Genomic DNA, 15594 nt, shown 5'->3' on the forward strand with positions numbered 1-15594 from the left:
TTCATAACATACGAAGAATTCACATGTCCTAATCTAGAATGCCATATATCATGAGTCAACAATATAAGTAGAAGATTCAGATTCATTCATAATTTCATAAATGTTTAATATAGAAAGGCCTTGATCACAATATCTCTTTCCCACAAAAACATTGTTTTTTGTCATAACAATCTTGTCAGATTCAAATGACACTTTAACCCCAACTTTGCTTAGCAATGCCACAAAGACCAAATTAACTCTAATTGATGGCACATGTAGCACATCATTCAAAGCCAGAGTTTTACCAGATGTGAGCTTCAAAAGAACTTATCCTTTTCCTAGGACAAGAGTTGTCATAGAGTCACCGAGATATACTTGTTCTTCTCCACCCCCCACACTTGTGTAGGAGGTAAACACATTTCTGTTTGCACAGATGTGTCTGGTAGCCCCAGAGTCTACCACCCATTTACTCACATTTGTCACAAGATTTACTTGTGAAACGACTGCCACAATTGTATATTTCCCTTCAGCTAGATTTGCCTTAGGAGGATAGTCGTTTTTAACCCTATGTCTGCACTGAGGTGCATGATGACCTGGCTTTCCACAGACAAAGCAATTACCCTTTTTCTTGAAAGTGGGGTTAGTTCCAATGGGACGAGAGAATTTATTGTATTTATTTTTATGATCAAAATTTTTCTCGTACCTTTTTGGAACTGGTTTGTCTTCTACCACGTTTGCTTTGGCAGACAGAGTTTTGGCCTTTGCAGCAGCGCACTCCTTTCTGTTTGTGTCTTCGATGATAATGTGGGTGATCAGGTTTGACAGTGACATTTGTTTGTGTCTGTGCTTCAGTTGTTGTTTGTAATCCGTCCAAGATTGCGGAAGCTTTTCGATCAAGAGTTCGGACACAAATTCTTCCGGCAAGGTTATGCTTTCAGTTTTGATATCTTCAATCAGCTTGTGATATTCATTTATCTGGATTTTGATGTCTTTGCATTCTTATAAGAAGCATAAACATCGAACAGATCGTTAGATACATTACAAGAAAAACGCAAACGCGAATTACATACAGATCAAAATCCGTATGTAAAATCAACATTACATACGAATTTTTTCCGTATGTAAATTTTGGCACCATAAAATAAAATTAGCAGTGAAAAGGATTCAAAGTCAGGTTCTTTCAGCAATCAAAGAAAATTTAACCACTACACCAAGCAAATTCTTTAGTATTATTATGATTTTTATTATACTTATTATTATTAATAATATTAACAATATTAATAATATTAACAATACTAACAATATTAACAATACTAACAATATTAACATATGAATCACATTTAATTTATCTATAATCTACTTGAATATAAACATAATTTATTATATTATATATTAGTATGAATCACATTTAATATATGTCATACTCATAGTCATCATATTACCTATTACATTAAATTCAACTATCATATTAATTATTTACGATCATATTGACTTAATTAAGTTCATTATAGGTAGTTGGTTTTACTTGTGTGTTATAGTAAAGAATATTGTCAACAAACAATATTATCTTTTAACTTAGAATGATGACTTTTACATTAACTATTAATTAAATCTCTAATACAAATTACTAGTTAGCTTATCATTATAGTTTAAACTATATTAATTATTCCATAAATCTATGTAAAAAGTTGTTACTAAATAACCTTTTCTACTAATATATAAATCATAATGACAAAGTGATTAAATAATTTATATTTTAAAATATTTTAAAAATTATACATTATATCAATTTTAATCTATGTAAGTAAATATTTGAAAATAAGATTTTTTTTATCGACAAAGAATAAAAAAAATTAAAGGAAACATTTTAAGGATATTTCAATCCTTATACAAGAATCTCAAATCAGAAAAGAAGTGTAAGATACAAACACCTATATAGCCATCTAACAAAAACTTCACAACCACCTATAAAAACCTATATTTGAAAATAAGATATCAAATAATTTTATATATATATATATATATAATATGAAAGTAAATTTAAATTTAACCATGAGTTTTTTTGAAAAATTAATGATTAAATAAAAAAATATATTAATCAATATATATGTATTTACAGTATTAAAGTTATATTAATATTATATAATTTTTTCCTTTTTCTCTCCATCTATCTATATCCGGATAAAAGTAATATTACTCAAGTCAAATAAAACTACTATACACACACAATAAATATCTAAATGTATATTTATATCAAATATAATATTGATAATATGAATATTAATACTAATAATATTAATAATATTTATAATAATATTAATAATAATACTAATAATATTAATAATAATACTAATAATATTAATAATAATACTAATAATATTAATAATAATACTAATAATATTAATAAATACTAATAATATTAATAATATTAATAATATTAATAATTATATTAATAATTATATTAATAATATTAATAATTATATTAATAATATTAATAATTATATTAATATGTATAAATTATATTTATATTAATAATAATAAGTATAATAAAAATGATAATATGATTAAAGAACTTGTCTGGTCTAGTGGTTAATGTTTTTCTTGTCACATTTTAGTTTTGAACTATGCTTTCCTGGAGTCTAAATTGTCTGTTTGCACAAGACACTGCCTTATATATGGTGCTTTAAAGGAATTTTGCCTTGTGGACAGGATGGAGTGACATGTTTGGCATGGCTTGGTGCATCTAGCTACGGTTGTGTGGATGGTAAGGTGAGATTGTGGGATAGCAGGTCTGGTGAATGTGTAAAAACATTAAAGGGGCATTCTGATGCCATTCAGTCTCTTTCAGTGTCTGCTAATCGAGATTACCTTGTTTCGACTTCCCTTGATGGAACAGCTTCTGCTTTTGAGGTTGAAAATTTTCGGTAAGCAATCCCTGCTGTATCATTGCGTAGGATTGAGGTTGTCAATCATCAAAGCAAAACCTTTAGGTTTATGTCCTTGGCTTGGAGGTGTGGTGCTACTATACAAGCCAGATTGTTATTTTTATGCTGAAAGCAAAAACTGTTCCTGGACCCTCACAATTTTAGAACAAAAGGTTGAATTGTTGTAATATTATTGGTTTTTATGTTCATTCATCAATTGCGTATTATTATATTTACATTTTTTTTTATGGATTTTCACATTTACAAGTTATCATGAAGCATCTTATCAAATCTCGTTGTTGTCCAAAAAGTAACAAATTTATAACTACTCTGGATGCAGGTCTAATAAAAAAATGGCCAAATTCAAAAGGATATTTTTCAATTAGGACAGTTGCATTTGGACTCTATATTTTCAAGCTTTACCCATGTAAAATTCAAAATTCTAATTTTATTCTTCGGAAAGTTGTATTTTGAATTGTATAATCTAAAGTAAAATTTAATATTTTAAAAAAACATGTAAAAATAAATAAATATAGAAAATAAAAAGAACAACAATAAAAATAAAAACAGAAACAAAAATAAATAAAGAATGGCAGAAAAAATAATAATAACTAAAAATAAAAAAGATATACAATAAATAAGATAAAGATAAAAGAACCCCAAAGGAAGGTCTAAGTTAAGTCGAATAAGGATTTATATGGACATCAGAGAACAACATGATTGAACAAACAAAATGTTTATACCGTCAAACACAGGGAAACATAAAAAGAACGTGTTCCAACATTACTAGATCGTTCACTTCTTGTTATTAATTATGTTTCATTTTGCACAAACTATTTAATGTACTATTGAAGAAAATATTAAATGAATGATCATCTCTCATTTATTTTCATTTTTATGTTCAACATATACTTATTTACCTTATATCTCTTATCTTTATCTTGTTTTTATTTTTTTATATCTTTTATCTTTATCTTATTTTGTTTTGCCTTTATTTTATATGTTTTATGTTTTTAATTATTATTTTTTTTCTGTCATTCTTTATTTATTTCTTTTTTTTATTGTTGTAGTTTTTATTTTCTACATTTATTTATTTTTGCATTTTTTCTTCTCATTTTTAAGCATTAAGTGTAGTATTTGCATTAGTTTTTTTTTTAGGAATTTGCATTTAGGGTAGACACTTCAATATTATCTGTGTCCACTACTAATTAATACTAACTGACTTTGGTTTTTTTATAATTATGTCCTGTATTTTTTACTTGAAATTAATATGATTACATCATCAATAATAATTGTATTGGACAAAGCGCTCAGGGCTCAGTGCTTGGAGGTCGGATCTCGGTGCGTGGAGTAGGCAGGTCAGCTCAGTTGTTGGATCCGTAAAATGGGTCATGTCATTGGGCCCAGTTTGGTCAACAAACTCGTTTTGGTATAATTGAAGTAACCTTTTATACGTAAATATAAGGGTATTAATAAAGAGTATTTGTGGACCTAGGGGTACGTTTAGTGCATGTGGAGTCTAGGTCAAGTAAATGTTTTCTTTTAACCTAAGTCTATGTATTCTAGGGCACGTAGTGGTTAGGTTGCATGAGTAGGGTGCCCATGTAAACAGAATGTTCCCCTGATGTTGACGCATGAGTTGGTGCGTTGTTGGCAGGTGATTATTCTGTTATTATTTTATGTACTCCTTGGAGACGATATTTCGTTCTATTTTAGCAACTTGAGAGAAGGCGCCCATGAACAAAATGTGTTTCTCCGGTTGAGAATGCTTTTGGTTGAGATTAGATTCTCATGAGAGAAAGTTGTTATGAGAGTTAAGTTATAAAAGGGGTTTCAAACCCCAAGTATAAGTAGGTTGTTTTCTAAGACTGAAACTGAATACTTCTTAACAGATTCTCGAAGAGACAGACAAAACTAGAGTTTGTCACCAGAATCAACAGGCGAGCAAGTCAGCCAACAAGAACAATAATAAAAGTAAATATTAATTTTTGTTTATAGATTCAACTTTTATGTTGTTGTAGAGTTTAATTTTTTATTTTCTTCATTCTTAAAAAATATTTAAACTAAACATTTTTAATTTATTATTTTTTTATTTTTATTTTGTAAAAACTTATTTCTTTATTCATTAATTATATTTCTAACTATTTTAAACATTAAAAATATTTATTTTTTTAATGCATTCAAAATTAAAATTATCAATTTTTTTATTTTTTTATTTTTTACTTTTGAAATGATGCAAGATAGAGAAATAAAAACATAAAGGTGCTAAATAGAGAAATAAAAACAAAAGAATATTAGATGAGAAAATAAAAGTATAAATAGTGCTATATGAGGAATTGAGTCCCTACTCTCCTCAACTTAAAATAACAATAAAGCTTTCTAAATTTTATTTTCACAAAATTAATCATTTGTTTTTGTGACTGCTTTTATTATAATATTTATTTAAACAAATTTATATTTAATGACAAAAAATATTTTATTCAATAAAACGCTAAATGTATAATTATTCTTCTCAAATATATATATATATATATATATATATATATTAAAGTTTTAAAAAAAATATTATTTAATGCAAATACACATATTTTCGTTAGATTTTGATAAAAATGACAGAATAGAAATATGGCTAAAAAAAAGGAAGAAGTGAATTTTTTTTATAAGCTAAAAAAAGTTATAAGAATCCAAATACAAATTGTAAACAATAAGTTACTCTAAGTAAAAGAACTTTCGAAAAATATAGTTTAAGTATTATGTATTATAACCTTAAAAATCAATAAATAGAGATTTAGTATATTTTTTAGAGGTAACAAAATAAACAAACAATTATATTTTATGAATCAATTGTTCATGTTTTAAATATTTTATTGCTAAATTGTTGTTATCTTTACTTATATCTGTTGAACCATTTAAATCTTCCGTGTCTGTTTTTGTTGCTCCAGTATTATTTGTTGAATATTTTCTAGATCTTTGTATCTTCTTGTTTTGGTTTGTTGTTAATTTAAGTTGTAAGTTTTAACGCAAAATTTAATTATTGATTTATTTTATTTTTCATGAATACTGTTATTTTCGTGTGCAATAAATATGATTCCAAAAGAAAAAAAGTAAATTCGTATATTATCAAATCATCCGTCTCATACTTCTTAATTATTTAATGATTTAGTTTATCCGATTAATATTGATTTTTAAAAATATTTATGATTTACAGAAAAAAAAAGTTTTTTTCTCAACATTTTACCTTCTTGTTGTTCTGAACTGGAGGTAGAAAATATCAATGATGCCACTTCACAGGCAGGATTTTAGATATAGACATTGTGGAAGAGGTTGGTTGAGTTGGAAAAAGAATCACTATTTTATTTATTTTGTTTTTAGGATATGAATGGTATAGGTTATATAATCAATGATTAATAGTGGGTATTTTTTCAAAAAATGTTTATAACTCTTCTCATTTGTTTGATAGTACGTTTTATTTTTTTGTCTATTACAAAAGAATTTGTTTAAAAAAATTAAAGATTCTGATTAATAGTTATAACTAATTAAGTTTCAATTAACTTTTTTATTTTTCATTTTAAGTGGTTGACTTAATTACTTAAACATACCTGTTTTTAATATAAACATAGACTGAGAATGAAAGGATAGGTTAGAGTTAATTAAGAAAAGTTTTTAGTTAAAGTTTCGATCAAATAAAAAATATCAAAAGTGTAAATTAAACTTCAAACATGGGATTGGGCATAACATTGTTAACAAAAACAAACCTGCATAACGTTCTTAACAAGACATAAAGATAACCTTCTTGACAAAACATAACAGTCACAACATTCCTAACAAAATCAAACATAAAATTTCTATTTCTTAATAAAATCAAACCTTTATAAATTAAACTTCAAACTTCACGCTTAATATTTGCGGTGCTGGAATCAGCCTTCAGAGTTATGATCGTGTCATCCTCAGCAGGAAACTTCATAGCCATATGGTACACAGAGACAACAGCACCAAGTTCATTGAGTGTTCGACGACCGATAATAGCATTGTATGGTAGGTCTGCTTCAACTAAAATATATCGAACCGTCAAAGTTCGATACGCTGGACCAGTACCGAATGTAGTTAGCAAATCAACACATCCTCTCGTTTGCACTTGTTTTCCTGTGAATTCCACCAAAGATTCTGAGTTGGACATCACAAGAGAATCGGGAAGATTCAGTTTTTGAAAAGTCGACCAATATAAGATGTTAGTTAAGTTTCCCTGACTGATAAGTATCCTCTCAACTTGATAGTTGGCTATTGTGACCGTGACCATCATTGGATCGTTCTCGTTGTGGTTTGTGGTCAAATCTGCTTTTGTGAATGTGATGGTAGGAAGAGAGCTCATGGTACTAGAAAAATATTCAATAAGATAGTTAGTTACGAAAAAAGACTGGGATAATATAATATAATATTAATGAAGATTTTAAACAGTATATTGGGAGTGATTTCTCAAACTTTTAATATTTTTTATCAAGTGGATATTATAATTTTAATATCTTTCGATACCATGCAATCAATTTCACCCAAATAATGTTTTGTAATTACATTTTGTTTGAAAATGACAAATTTAAATATTAATGTTTATGTTGTATCCAAAGAAAATGATTTATTTCTATCTTGTAAATGAAGTTTGTTCACTTATGTAACTTCTTTCTTAGACCGTGTGTGAAGATTTATGACGTTATTAATTAATTTAGATTATTTCATGTGGAGATTTTTTAACCACTGTTTAAATTTGACTTCAGTTTTCGATAGAATGTCATAGTATCGGTTGAAGCTTCATATTTTAAAATATTTATGAGACTAATTTTGATTCAGATCTAATCAAACTGAAAAGTTTCTAGTCTCTATCTAACAAAGCATTTTGAGAATCAAATTTATATTTTCTCTCACAAATTTACTCTGTAGCCAATTAAATTAAATTACAGTAGATAAAACTAATTTTTAGAAAATTGTTTTGTTATTTTCTTTCTCTTTATTCTAAATCCAAAATTATACCTAAGTTTTTATGTTAAACCTAATTTCAGGTTTGAAATCATACAATTATAAAGTAATTTTAACTAAATATTCTGGTTTTCTACTCTTCACAAGCTCTAAAAAAGTCTCTCTTGATTGTAATTTTAGGGTAAAATAAAATAACAAACATGCACAACAATTTCAACCTAATTGTTTGTAGATTGTCACAACAAATTGATAGTCACAATGCAAAAGAGGATGGGGTAGATATAGCAATAGATAATTTAAACATGCTTAATTTTGTATTTGTGTGTCCAACTCAACACAACTACAAAAAAAATTTAACTTACAACTTCCACTCTCCTAGACAAAGTAATAATGATCATGCTTGCAATAACAATTCAATTTTTTACTTATTATTCAATTCAAGAAATACTGCAATATACAAATATATTTATTTATATCTAAATAGATAATATTTTTCTGAAGTAATTTATACAAAGACATTTGTTTATATCTAAATAGATCATATTTTTCTGGAGAAATATAGTTATTATTCTTACCTCTGCTATGATGAATTTGGGTTGAGCAAATCATAAGTGAATAAGAATTTAGAGACTTATGAGAAAAGAAAAGAGAAATAAAAGATAGGATATGAGGACACGAATCTATATATTATATAATTATGAATTATATAATTTGACAATAAAGAATTATGTTTACAAGAATGTTCCAGATTATTTTTTGGGACAGAAAGATATTTTTCATGACTCGTTCACAAGGATTTGTTTCTTATTTTTATAATCATAATAACAATTTATACAATAAAGTTAGAATTTTTAAAAAATTAATATATTTTTTCTTTTTAAAATTGTGTTATAACCACCATACTAGAATTGTCAAAAATCTAACAAATACTTTTGAAATTGGACACTTCACGGATAGTGTCCTACAGGTGTCAACACACGTTATTTAAGAGGAGTGTACGAGTTTCATAGTTTATAGTTTATGAATGTTAAACCTTATGAATTTTATGCTAAAATAACCGTTTTGGTTCGGTGGATTTGCAAGGATGTGATTGAGTATTATGTTATGAGGGGAGGATGTTAAGTGCTAATGATTCTAGGTATAGGATATTATAATTATCATATTTAATAAAACAATATCTGTTACTTTTTATTACTTAGGTAATAATGAAATTCAATTTTTTAATATGATATGTTTTAACTTCAAGAAATATATTAAATTAAATAAATTATTATAAAACAAAAATATCACCACTAAAAATGATGAGATCTTCGTCAATAAGAATATATTTTGAAATTTTGCCCAATTGATATACCATCCTAAGTTCTTATTTTATATCCTTGATTATTTTTTATTTAATTATAATACAAAAATTTCAAAAGTAACGCCTATCTTCTCAACTTAAAATAATAGTAAAGTTTCCTAAATTTTATTTTCACAAAATTAATCATTTATCTTTGTAACTATTTTATTGTAATATTAATTAAACAACTTTATATTTAATGACAAAAAAATATTTTATTCAATAAAAAACGTAAATGTATAATTATTCTTCTCAAATATAATATATTTATTAAAATTTTAAATAATTGTTTAAACTATATTATTTAAATGCAAATACACATATATTTTCGTTAGATTTTGATAAAAATGATAGAAATATGAAAGAAGAAGCTCCTGATTGTGTAAAATAAGGAAGAAGTTGACTTTTTTTTTACGATTTAAAAGAAGTTATAAGAATCCAAATACAAATTCTAAAAAATAAGTTATTCCAAGTAAATGAACTTTCAAAAATATAGTTTAAGTATTATGTACAAAATAATCTTACAAATCAATAAGTAGAGACTTGGTGTTGTATTTTTAGATGTAACAAAATAAACAAACAATTATATTTTTTGAATCAATGGTTTATGTTTTGAATATTTTATTGCTAAATTGTTGTTATCTTTACTTATATCTGTTGAACCATTTAAATCTTCCTACGTCTGTGTTTTTGTTACTGCAGAATTATTTGTTGAATATTTTCTAGATCTTTATATCTTCTTGTTTTTGTTATTAATTTAAATTGTAAGTTTTTACTGCAATATTTTATTTATTGATTTATTTTATTTTTCATTAATACGGTTTAATGTTATTTTCGTGTGCAATAAATATGATTCAAAAGAGAAAAAGTAAATTAGTATATTATCAAATCCTCCGTCTTATACTTCTCAATTATTTAATGGTTTACTTTATCCGATTAATATTGATTTTTAAAAATATCAATGATTTATAAAAAAAAAAGTTTTTTTTTCTCAACATTTCACCTTCTTGTTGTTCTGAACTGGAGGTAGAAATTATCAATGATGCCTTTTCACAGGCAGGGTTTTAGATATAGACATTGTGGGAGAGGCTGGTGGAGTTGAAAAATGCATCACTAGTCTTTATGAAGATATAAAGACTTTAAAAAAACGGATTTGAAACAAACAGGTATCTATGTATAAACTGAGAACATTTTTTGATTTGAATTATCTTCTTTTTTTAACTTGTTGATGTTTGGGTGCTGTGTTTTCAAATCAGATTCCCTTATAAGATTGAGAGTTGTGAGTTGCAATTGCAAGGAAGGAGCTTTTGATGGAAGTTGAAGCTGGTAAGAGTGTTTGTAGGAGTGCAGAAGTGGATGATGAGGGCAGAATCAAAAGAACTGGTTAGTATGCTTCCATTATCTACACCAGTGCTTATACTACTTTTTCAATTTAGATTATTTGTTCATATATGTGCATATTCTTATCTGGCTGAGTTTCAAACGGGATGACCAAATTTAAGACAATTGTTCCTAGTTAGACCTATATAAGCCTTGCATATAATCAGCAGACAACTCTTTTCATTTCCCTGTTATATGTTTGCTGATGAGATTCTACCATTTGAAACAACTTTTCTTTTTTGAAAACATATTTGGTATCATATATGTACTATCAAGACTCTATCACTTAAATTCAAGACTCTTTCAAAATGTTCTAATGACCCAAATAGTCCTACCTATGATCAACATTTTCCTTTCCCCCACACAGCTATCAAATACTAAATTAAATTAAGCTCTTCTGTGCAAAAAGTAAGGAGTAAAGTAACTTATAAGAATAAGTAGACTAGGGAAAAAGGAAATTAAGCAAGCAATCAGAAAACAAAACACAATTAGGTGTTACCTCCTAATAGCTTGGGTCATTATTATGCATTAGCATTATCAATCAGAAAAACTGTGACGTCTTGTACAATTCTTGTTTCTTTATAGATCATATTCTTGTTGTTACTTATTGCATTATTCTTTTGCGCATTTAATATAAAAAGCAAATAAAGACAGTAGACAGCAAAACAGAAGCAAATATCACAATCATAAGGCATTGCTTACTACATTTGCATATCCAATAATAGTTTAAAAATTCGAATCATTTATGGTATTACACTGCACAGAGTTAGGGAAGACGGCAAACATTCTGAATATTTCATGCTTCTAAATTTTAAGACCAAGACAGAGGGCAATAATAGTAGCATACATGTCTACAAGTAATGCATAAACTTTTATCAACAGAAACCATATTATACTATTATGCAAACCCTAAAAATTACAGCTGACAACATACCTGTAATGTTGAAATCGTAGAAGATGGAAACTGAAAATGGCGGAAGATGGAAACCCTAAACATAAAAGGAGACAATGTCAATGAGACTGAAATCGAAGCCGTAAAAATTAAAATGTTAAACTAACACAACAGCGAGCAAAATAAAAAAATCTCCGAACATTGAAACCCTTGAACACTGAAGGATAAAAAAAGGAAAAGAAATAGAAACAAAAAATAGGTTACCTGTTTCGAGGAAATGTTGATGTCTTTTCGGAGGAATGGAGACTGAAGAATGAAAAAGAAAGTATATCCAACGGGTTCAGAGCGGGAAGAGTTTAGCTATTTTGTAACAAATTTCTGAATATTTTGAATTTTATGTTCAAACATCTTCTCCATTCAAGGTATGTAACTATTCTATAAGATATACCGTTTTTAAATTATATGGTTTTTTAATGTTGTTTTTTATGTTTTACGAAATAAAATAAAAATTATTAACAAATGAAACTATTAAAAAATAACTTTAAATTTGATTTAAGTTCGGTAAATTTTAGTTAAAATAAATTTTAAATAATTATGATATAATATTAATAAGTTGATTTATCTCTAATTCAATTTTATAATACTAATTTATTAACTAAGGTAATATAATATTCGTATCTTTATATGAAATTCCAACAGCAATGTGTAAAAACTACATTTTAGATCTCAGTTTTATATGGGTTGCAAATTTTGTTTTGCTTAAAACAAAAAATGTTCTAGTGTTTTGGGGTTAGTATTAAAAGGCAAACAATTTTATTTTTTCAAACTATAGTAATTTTTTCATGAAATCTTTTATGCCTTGATATCTACTTAACTTTCTAATTCTTTAATAATGCATATGATAGCAACGAGTGAAATTATAGATTAATAAAAATTAACCATCATATCACCGAATTGACACTTGGTTTAATCTTTAAACGATGGTATGAGTGTGTGACAGTGATGTAGAAAAATGTTGAAGACATTATTATTTTAATTTTTTTAAAACTCTGAAAGTTATAAAAGTTTTAAAACAGTGAAAAAAGATGTGTAAAGTAGGGAGTGTGTATTTTATTGAATGAAAGGACTGACTTTTAAATAGCTTACAGCAATTAGAAATCTGTTTGTAAAAACAAATATCTTTTACAAGAAAAAGAAGAAAAAAAATACATTGAACGTGGCAATGTGCAGAAGTTAGGAGGACAAAAACTGTCTCAGATCTTATCTTAACAGAATCATGCGACACCGTGACCATTTCGAGAGACCATTGTCACCAAATAATTGAATTCAATATTTTTAAAATTCCTGCAACTTTCTTGGATTATCTGATTAATGAATAGAATACAAATATATGTAAATATTAAGAAATGTTTAAATACTCGTATATTAACTTAAAAAGTTCTCCAATAGTATATTATAAAATAATAATTAATTATTTCATATTTACCAATGTTCGTAATTATGTAAAGAAAATTTGATGTAAAAAATAATAATTTATAAAAGTGTAAATTAAAGTTTAAATAAATTTCAAATTAAAATGGAATTTTCTTTTGTAAAATCTTAATACAAGAAAAAATTATATTTCAATAACACTACTTTAACCTATCTAACTGTAACCCCCCTTAAATAAAAAAGCAGCAGCAGCCCGTGTGCCCCCATAATTTTCCTCTTTCCTTTTTTTCATGTTTTTTCTTTTTATCATCTTCTCTCATCTTCCTTCTCCCTTCATTTTCTCTCTCATACATCATCTATTCCAAAATCTGATCATGTCATATTGTAGATGAGGAGTCAGACTACATTTCTACCCGATCAGATTTTCAAACAGAGCCCGTAAATCTTGAAGTTTATCCTGACTGTGGGAAATAAAATTCTAGAAGTTGCTTGGAAAGCAAGCAATTAAGGTAAGGGAAACTAAATTTAATTTTTAATAGCACCCTAGGATAGAAGATCTGAATGCGGAAGGGACGTGGTCCCAATATTCAATTTCTCTTGCAGAGATGTTGTTTGTTTATATATTATTTAAATTTGTAAAAAAATATTATATTTTGATGGTTTAATATTTAAGGTGTTGTTTTTTTATGTTAATTACGCTTTTGAATGTTGTGGATCGTGTTTGGAATGATATTGTATGATGAAGTGGTGTGGAATTGAATTCATATATTTGGGATAATGTATGGACTGATGTTCGTTGTGTATTAAGTATTGATGTCGGGATAATGTATGGACTGATGTTTGTTGTATATTAAGTATTGATGTCTATGTGGTAACAGAGATCTCTGAGCTTCACTGATGATCTAAGTCACATAGACTAAGATATCAGGTGGTGAGAAGCTGATGGGAGAGTTCATGCACACCGTGACATATGAGATGCACGGCTTGGGACATATGAGATGCACGGCTTGGGTTGTATTGAACTTACCCTGATCCTTTCTGTTGGATTCGTTGGTAATCTTTGGATCAGGTGTTAGTCTCTGGTAGGACTTACTTAATACGGGTCTTCCGGAAGACATTGTTTGTTGAATATTTTGGATGTGTAGATTCATGAGAGATCTATGTGATTGTTTTATGCTTGAGATTTGAAGAAAATTGAATAATTTGAGAAATTGGTCATGTAATTTGTTTTTCTTTTTGGATTTAAGTGTGTATATTATAAAATTCTATTTTCACTAGCTTACCCTTGCTTTTCTTGCCTTGTTTGAACTGTGATGACTGTACTATGTACACGAGCAGATGACCATACAGGTGGTGCATGAGAGCCTTAGAGGTTTCAGAGTTTTCTTTTGAGCTATGGATATGTAAATATTTGTATTTCTATAAATCCTTATCATGTATTAGGAATGTTTTGAAAAACTCCAAGTTTGTATAGAAATTGGTAGAACTTTTATTGTAATAGTTATATGTAAATTATGGGGTGTTACATTTAATGGTATCAGAGCGATTCATCCTTAGGATGACTTGAGGGTAGTGGGTTTATTGTGTTTCTCCTGCGTGTAGATTTTTGTTTATGTCTAACTTTACGACTTAGTTAAAAGTTTCTAATAGGATGTTTAACAAAGTTGTTGTTTGAAATCTTTTTATGTTTGAGTCAAAACTGGTTGTTATGAACAAAGATGAAAGTATTAAGAATGAAAAGAATCTTGATAAAGTGGTGAGGGTGCACACTCATAACTAAATCAAGATGATTTTCTATCTTAATTCTAAAAGTAGAGTATATTTTTGTTTTTGTATATGTTTTGGGATGGTTATTTCTATATTATGTGAAGTTGATATTGAATACATGTTAGGAAAATAAATTTAATCAATTTAAGTGTTTGGTTGCAAGTTTTAAAGCAAACTTTTCAGGTAATAGTTTTACACCAACATTTGTTTTAATGTAGTAGTTTATATATATATATACACACACACGATAGGTGATTGTTATTACCGATGGACTCAAATTCTAAGTGAGTTTAAGACATTTGTCTTTGAATGATCTATATATAATCTTTGGGGATGAATTGATTTTATGTCAATCACTTTCTTTTTAATTGTGATGAATAAAAATGCGACATCTTCAAGTTGGAATAATATGGAATGAGCAATTATAACGAGTATGGAACGGGTCACAGATTAGAGTAACTTGTTTCATAATCCGACTTTAAATAAGGATAAATAATATAGGTTAGACAAGTAGTACTTCAACAAAGTGGAGTTTTATACACAGTTTTCCAGAGTAAGTGTTAAGGTTGTCTTCAAAGATTAAAGTGGAATTTTCTTTGGTCTAGCGCTTGAGCAGGATTGACGTTAATGACACGTAATAAAATGACTCCATCTGAGTAGTAAAGATGAAAAATTAAATTGGAGAAAATGGATTGTTGGGTCGAGTATGCTACCATGTGGAATATCAATATTGTTGGTGAAGAAGAAGGATGAGGAATCTAGATTATGTGTGGATTTTTGAAAGATAAACGAGATTGTTGAGGGATAATAGTATGATGGATCAAGTTGCACGAAGCGTCAATGTTTTCCATGTAGACATGAGATTCATGTATCTAAATTTTTAAGTAAAAAGTGAAGATGCGTATAAGACA

The 15594-nt window shown here is 27.4% G+C and overlaps 2 long non-coding RNA genes across 2 annotated transcripts; one reads left to right on the forward strand and one right to left on the reverse strand.

The window, feature by feature from the left end:
* Positions 1-6615: 6615 nt before the first annotated feature.
* On the reverse strand, positions 6616-11884 carry LOC137828223 (uncharacterized). Its single transcript, XR_011083840.2, has 3 exons — positions 11750-11884; positions 11528-11582; positions 6616-7276 (listed from the first exon to the last, which is right to left on the reverse strand). It is a non-coding gene; the product is annotated as an uncharacterized LOC137828223 (long non-coding RNA).
* LOC137828224 (uncharacterized) lies at positions 10276-14391 on the forward strand. The gene is made up of 4 exons (XR_011083841.2): positions 10276-10379; positions 10470-10596; positions 13305-13425; positions 14255-14391. It is a non-coding gene; the product is annotated as an uncharacterized LOC137828224 (long non-coding RNA).
* Positions 14392-15594: the final 1203 nt, after the last annotated feature.

This window comes from Phaseolus vulgaris, chromosome 7 (assembly GCF_051622355.1).
Source record: "Phaseolus vulgaris cultivar YP4 chromosome 7, ASM5162235v1, whole genome shotgun sequence".
NCBI classification, from domain to species: domain Eukaryota; kingdom Viridiplantae; phylum Streptophyta; class Magnoliopsida; order Fabales; family Fabaceae; genus Phaseolus; species Phaseolus vulgaris.